The sequence below is a fragment of the Bison bison genome, unplaced genomic scaffold (genome assembly GCF_000754665.1).
Source record: "Bison bison bison isolate TAMUID 2011002044 unplaced genomic scaffold, Bison_UMD1.0 scf7180017864327, whole genome shotgun sequence".
NCBI lineage: Eukaryota > Metazoa > Chordata > Mammalia > Artiodactyla > Bovidae > Bison > Bison bison.
Window position 1 is genome coordinate 4,550,618 of NW_011494899.1, and position 7,618 is coordinate 4,558,235.

The window sequence follows — 7,618 nt, forward strand, 5'->3', positions numbered from 1 at the left end:
CCCCCCCTTTTGTTTTTGGAATTTAACACGTATTCTGTGAAAAACAGAGTAGTGAAAGAGAACTCTGTGCCAGTGGACATCAGAAACACCATTTCAAATAAGCTGAGAAAGAAAGGTAGTCAGGTTATTTTAACTACCTGAGGATAGTTTTAGTTTGAACTCCAAGTTGGACTTAAAGCCTTTGGGCTCCTTTTTTTTTTTTTTTTTAAAGTGGTATTTGAACAAGAAAGTATGCAGCCCTGACCAAAGGGTAGAGACATGGTTTCAGAGAGTAAAGATACTGAAAGAGTTAGATCATTCTTTGAGGTTGATGCCAAAATAGTTGGCTAATGTAACACCATGTACCTGTGGTTCACCGTTTCTGCAAAGAGTCTCTTGCCGTGAGTTTGTGTGCTTGAGTGGACTTCACAGCACCGTGTACCAGGGAGCAATATTGAGCAAAAGTCCGGTTTGGGAACATGGAAGATTGGCTCATCTCCCTGGATGATGCCATGGTGAAGGTGTCCCAGGGAGGGAAGGTGATGCTAGACCCCCACCTGAGGAGGACCCGGCTCGATGTGGGGGCTGTCCTGTTCCATCACCTGGTGGAAGGTAGAGTAATGTACTGTGGCCTGCTCATCTGGATGTAGTGTGCCACTTCACCTCTGTGACGGGGGGAGGAACCAGGGTCCCTGGAGGACCAGAAGTGCTCTGAGTAAATACTGGGAATGGAATCACCGTGAAAATGATGGGGCACTCTTGGTCTTCAAAGAAAGAAAAATGTTAACCTTACCCATGGCATATCATGTTTCCCTTTGCCTTTTCTTAGAAGATTTTTGCTTTGACGCATGATTATCTTTTCTGTACTTTACAATTCTGGAAGATTTTATATTCAGCTTTCAGTTTAATTATGCAAAGAATAAAGTATATCTTTTAAGTTGTCTGAAGAAGTGTGTTCAGATTTTTCAAACTGAATTCTTTTAAGAGTATAAGGATGTATTAAGACTAAAATATGGAAGTATACTCTACAGAGTTCTGAATAATAATTTCTCATTTGAAATGCTGGAGTTCATCTTATCCTATTATGTTACCTAGTATCTATATTGAAGTATTTCAGATTTATAAATGCCAGAGAAAACCAGTAAGGAAATGTGTTATTTATGTTTTATTCTCATGTACACTACCTTTTACACAAAGGTGTTGAGTCACTTTATAAAAACAGCTACAAGAAGTACTGGTTTTTAAAAAAAGTGATGAAGCCAGTACAAGAGAAAATAAAACTAAGAATGTAACATTCAGTTCAGTTCAGTTCAGTCGCTCAGTCGTGTCCAACTCTTTGCGACCCCATGAATCGCAGCACACCAGGCCTCCCTGTCCATCACCAACTCCCGGAGTTCACTCAAACTCATGTCCATTGAGTCGGTGATGCCATCCAGCCATCTCATCCTCTGTCGTCCCCTTCTCCTCCTGCCCCCAATCCCTCCCAGCATCAGGGTCTTTTCCAGTGAGTCGACTCTTCGCATGAGGTGGCCAAAGTATTAAGGTGAATAAATTGATCATAAATTTGAGTTTCAGATGTGGCTGTTAAGTTTCCTGTTGCTGAAGTAAAGTAAAAGGGTGGCTCAGTCTTTGTTTTGTTTTGTTTTTTAGCCATGTGGCTTGTGGGATCCCAGTTCTTCAACCAGGAGACCAAGGATTGAACCTGGGTGCCCTGGAGTGGGAGCTGGGAGTCCTAACCACTGGACCACCAGCGAAGTCTAAAGGGTGGCTCAATCTTTATTAAAGAAAAAGAAAAATTCCAGTTTTCAGTAGCAAGGCTTTCTGTAGTATAATTTTTAAGTAAAGTTTTATATGATTTTCTCTAGGGATGATTGATAAGGTGACGCTCTTAGCAATGTGTGCTCAGTTACTCAGTCATGTCCAACTCTGTGACCCCATGAACTGTAGCCTACCAAGCTCCTCTGTCCATGGAATATTCCAAGCAAGAATACTGGAGCGAGTTGTCATTTCTTACTGTAGTTGATCTTCCCACCCAGGGACTGAACCTGCATTGCCTGCTTTGGCAGGTGGATTCTTTACCACTGAGCTACCTTCGAAGCCTGTTCTTAGCAATAGTGTGCAGGAAATTAATGAATGTCAATTGCAAGTTAATTGCAAGAGCATCATTAATTGGTAGTTTTTTTTTAAATAAGATACATGTAAGAAATGTTTTAAAGTGGGAGAAATATACTTTTTTTGTTGCTTAAAAGCAGTTTCTGTACTTCAAAACAGATTTCTGTGCTTTAACTTCTTTGTTATTTGACCATTAACTGAATTATTTCAAACAGTAGTACTGATATTTCTGATTATTGTCTACTACCTGTATTGTTGTTAAGTCTGACTCTTTGAGACCCCCCCTGGACTACAGCATGCCAGGATTCCCTGTCCTTCACTAACTCTCAGAGTTTGCTCAAACTCTTGTCCATTGAGTCAGTGATGCCATCCAACCATCTCATCCTCTGCTGCCCTCTTCTCGTCCTCCCCTCAATCTTCCCCAGGATCAGGGTCTTTTCCATTGAGTTGGCTTCAAATTAGAGCTTCAGCTTCAGCATCAGTTCTTCCAATGAATATTCGGGATTGATTTCCTTTAGGATTGACTGGTTTGATCTCCTTGCTGTCCAAGGGACTCTCAAGAGTCTTTTCCAGCACCACAGTTCGGAAGCATCAATTCTTTGGCGCTCAGCCTTGTTTATGGTCCAGCTCTCAAGTCGATACATGACTAATGGAAAAACCATAGCTTTGATTATATGGATATTTGTTAGTAAAGTGATGTTTCTGCTTTGTAAAACACTGTCTAGGTTTGTCATAGATTTTCTTCCAAAGAGCAAGTGTCTTTTAATTTCACAGCTGCAGTTACCGTATTATAAAAATATTTATGTATTGTTATTAATCTAACCAAAATATCTAGTAAAATGATTTGTTTTTCACTTTTCAGTTGGTTTGGTAGGGCTAAATATAATCTAACTGTTGGCAGTTGATAGAATAGACTGTTTTGTTTATGCAATACACTTTGTTCTTTGGATGCACACTCTATTTATTCTGTCAACATTTTCTCAATAAGCAGAAATGGTTCCACTGTGGATTTTGTTTTAGTTGATTCATTGGCTTGTCTTTGATGTATCCTTCTTCCAAATAAAGCATTCTTTTAAAAGTGACTTTTTTTTTTTTTTAAAGTGGGATTGAGGGTTGTGATTCTGAAAACAAAATCACTTGTCTGGGTCTGGTTTCCTTTGAAAAATTATTTGAAGTGTATTGAGGATTTATTATACAGAGGATTTATTATACCCACTGGTTGTTTCTCTGGACTCAAATTCTCTACAAATGTTTAGCTGTCTTTTAGGCCTGTAGAAACTTTGTTACTTTTTTCTATCTGTGGGTAGCCTTAGAATGACTGATTGTTTTATGGAATCAGCTAGCTTTTGGATAGCAGGAGCTGAATCATTCCCATGATTTCTCAAGCTTTTGTGTTTGTTAGAGACTCTCAGGACCGCCAGATCAATAAAGTTTGACATCACTACCTATTACATAAATGAAACCTGTGTGAATGCTTGAATTCACTTTAAGTAGACAGTTTCCAGTTTAAATAAAAAAACTCTTTTTTTTTTTTTTTAGGAGCTAACTCTGTACATTTGAGCCAAAACAAAAAAGGAGTTGGGGAGAGATACTTCATTCTACTTTAGAGGTGAGCCTTTTCATCAGGGAGGACAGTATTTGTGAGGTAGCATGTTTTATATTTCAATTTCCAAGTACTTTAAATGCCCTGAACATGGATAGAAATCGTGAGATAAGATAACGTGGATTGCTATTGTTTGGACCAGTTCGAGACTTACACCACATGGAGTTTATGGGATAGTTACTGACTGGACGCACCTTTATTGTTCAGAATCGTTGCTTTGGGGTTGTTCCTTTTCCTTGGTTAACTGCAGGAAATGGGCAAAAAACAGATCCATACATTTGTTTTTTTCCTAGTCGTGTGGTTCCCTCCATAGGTTGTGCCTGACTTTTTGCAGCCCCATAGACTGGAGCATGCCAGGCTTCAGTGTCCTTCACTGTCTCCCAGAGTTTGCTCAAACTCGGTCCACTGAGTCAGTGATGCCATCCAAACATTTCATCCTCTGTCATCCCCTTCTCCTCTTGCCTTCAGTCTTTCCCAGCATCTGGGTCTTTTCCAGTGAGTCAGTTCTTTGTATCAGGTGGACAAAGTATTGAAGCTTCAGCTTCAGCATCAGTCCTTCCAGTGAATATTCAGGGTTGATTTCCTTTAGGACTGACTGGTTTGATCTCCTTGCTGTCTAAGGGAATCTCAATAATTTTCTCCAACACCGCAATTTGAAAGCATTGATTCTTTGGTGCTCAGCCTTCTTTTATTATCCAACTCTCACATCCATACGTGACTACTGGAAAAACCAACTGGATACTATGAATTATATATACCTCTGCCAAGCAGCAGTAATATTGGTACATTTGGAGTTCTGGAGATTTCTTTTTCATTGCCATATTTATTTTTAACTTTTGAGGGTCAAGTGATATAGCAAATATCATCAGAAAAAGAAGATGTTCTCTTTGCCCTGTAGGAATTGGCAATGGGAAACCAAATGGATACCTTTTATTTTTAAAAAATTCTTTTAAAACTGTACATGATAGGAAGATTGCTCACTGTTTTGGATATTTAATTTTGACTGTGTTTTTTTTTCCTGTCTGTACCCTGAACTCTACATTAATTTAGGTAGATTTCTCTGAGGTGGTCAATTTTTATGGTGACCTTTTGAATGAGGCCAAAGTTCCAGAACATTAGGAACAGTTAGTAGAAAGTATAGGGACAACTGAATAAAAGAAATTTGGTTGAATAGAGAAAGCTTAAAGAAGAATAAGAGATAATAATTTAGCTGATTTAGGAAATTGAGTAGAAAAAATTAGTTTGAAACAATTAGGAACCCAAAATCAGCATGTAGGGACCCCTGTGGATGAGAATAGTGAAATCAAAGGGTTTAAAATGAGAAATGATGGGCCTTTCCTGGCAGTCCAGTGGTTAAAACTCCACACCCCTAACGCAGGGGGCCTGGATTTGATCCCTAGTACAGAAACAAGATCCTGCATGCTGATAGCACTGATAAATTTTTTTTTTAATGAGATTTGATTTTAGTAGTAGCTGTTGGACTAGCTCAAATGAGGAATAGAGCTCTTCAGTATGATTTAGTAGTCAAGGCTGTGATAGCCATGCTTGGGACTAGGGTGACCTTGTGGGTTCTGATGTGTTCTCCAGGAAGAAGGGTTTGACAGTGAGCTTATGGTAGGACAGCAGAAAGCTGGCATCAGAGTGAACATGAGAAAACCAAAGAGGGGATTGTTTAAGAGCTGTCTGGGATATGTGTTGAGAAAAGTGATTTGATGGTCAATTCTTCAGGAAAATGGAGTTTGGGGATAAGAAATGGAGAAGCTAAGGAATTCAGGTGACCAAACTGGGTATCAAAAAGACTATTGAGAGTTTTAAAAATAGTTTTTGCTTAAATGGAAATAGTAATCATTGAAATCAATGAGGATTTATGTTTACATAGGTTTTATTCTTTAAATGGAAATAGTGAAAGAAAACGGATCAGCCATGAAGGCAGCCTGCTGTTTGGGTGCTACAAAAAAGCAAATTATTATAAATAGATATAATCCTTCTTTGTGAACCTGCTATCCAGTGAAACAAGTCAGTACTTACTGGGTATTGTTGAAAAAAATGTGCCAAAAAATTTTTTTAAATAAGAAAATAATTTGTACAACATCAGCTAAGGTCTCATTTTGTCTGGCATGACGTCTCTGAAATCTAACTTAACTGACCACATAATACATCCTGTTTGGTGACTATCTGCATCTTCTAACAAACAGAGATGCAGAATACATATATTCAGAGGAAGTGAAAAGCAGAATGCACACTTGGAGAGTGGCAAAACTAAGAATACATAATAACCATAATCTGCCTTGACTTCTAGGTCATTTGGTGTGAATATATGTGTATGACAGTGCTGTGACAAGTTTTGAGATTTTTGTCTCCTTTCATCTTTTTGTTCTAATGGGAAGATAAAGTATTAAACTTACATTTATTGCCTTTCTTAGTAATGAGGCGTGACATAAGTCTGCTAACTCAGCTGCTCTGATGAATTTTTCAAGTGTATTATTTAACCTTTACAAAGGAACAGATTGCCTCCTCCAGCACAATGGGCAGATTTTCTCCAAGATACTGATTTAGTAAATCAGCACACATACAATTCTTTTTCTTAACTTTTAAAAACAAGCGATTTTAACATTATTATTATTTTTGTAACTGCAGTTGAATTAGTCAGGACTGTCTGATATTAGTTTGTTTTCCTTTAAGTCAGTGGTTCCCTAACACAACTCTCTGATTAATGTTGGCCCATGACAGAGCTTCCACAGGAAGCAAGAAGTGAGTTCTTAATAAATCTAAATGTATTCAATGGAAAGGCTTTTAGTCTAAGAGTCTGTCCTTTCTACTTGTTTGGTGTTAAAATGTGCACTTATATTTTAAAGGAAAAATCATTGTTAACTTGATAAAATTTGAGGGGAAGTGTGGTTAACGAGATCTAAATATTTGGAAAACACTCTTTTAAAGCTCTTTAACCATAGATGGAATCCTTACATGCTCAGTATATCAGAGAGACTCTATTAAACTAAAATAGATGGGAATATTTGGGTCAGATTCTTTTTTAAGATGCCTGCTTTTGAGTTTAGTTTTCATTAAATCTTGCTGTGGTAGTAAACAATCCTGAACCCTCGGTGGCTTTCAGCAGCAAAGCTTTCTTTCTCTCCTCCTACATGTTGCCCGTAGGTTGCTGCAGATGAGCTTCAGTACCTGCAGCTCTGGGTGTTATCTCTGTCCCAGGACCCAGTCTGAACCTTGGACATGTCGTTCCCATGACGGAGGGAAAAGATGGCAGAGTTGAACTGCTTCTGTTTGTAGATGTTGTTGCTTCCTGAGTCTGCCCAGACTTGATGTCAGTAGAGATGAGGCAGTGTAATCTTCACATACTCCCTGCAGGTTATTTGGCAACAGGCAGAGATGACAGTCCTCTTACAGGAGGGAAGCAATAATGGGGAGTAATAAAATCTGTCACAGAATCATTCAGACCGAAGCACACATGCCAAATAATCAAAGTGTTAAATTTGAATGCAGAGTTCCAAAGAATAGCAAGGAGAGATAAGAAAGCCTTCCTCGGTGATCAATGCAAAGAAATAGAGGAAAACAATAGAATGGGAAAGACTAGAGACCGCTTCAAGAAAATTAGAGATACCAAGGGAACATTTCATGCAAAGATGGGCACAATAAAGGACAGAAATGGTATGGACCTAACAGAAACAGAAGATATTAAGAAGAGGTAGCAAGAATACACAGAAGAACTATACAAAAAAGATCTTCACAATCCAGATAATCACAATGGTGTGATCACCCACCTAGAGCCAGACATCCTGGAATGCGAAGTCAAGTGGGCCTTAGGAAGCAACACTACGAACAAAGCTAGTGGAGGTGATGGAATTCCAGTGGAGCTATTTCAAATCCTAAAAGATGATGCTGTGAAAGTGCTGCACTCAATATGCCAGC

General features: G+C 38.6%; 1 protein-coding gene across 8 annotated transcripts in view; it reads left to right on the top strand.

The window, feature by feature from the left end:
• The window catches only part of SLC41A2 (solute carrier family 41 (magnesium transporter), member 2), a 147,648-nt gene that overhangs the window by 14,868 nt on the left and 125,162 nt on the right, over positions 1 to 7,618 (top strand). For 3 of the 8 annotated variants that reach the window (XM_010853395.1, XM_010853398.1, XM_010853396.1), the window contains exon 2: positions 3,631 to 3,700. The exons of 3 other annotated variants lie outside the window; for them this stretch is intronic. The gene's annotated coding sequence lies outside the window, so the exon portion shown is untranslated. Of the gene's footprint in view, positions 1 to 221; positions 592 to 3,630; positions 3,701 to 7,618 lie in introns of those variants that run through there. 2 more of the 8 variants (XM_010853399.1, XM_010853403.1) reach the window with 2 other exon arrangements.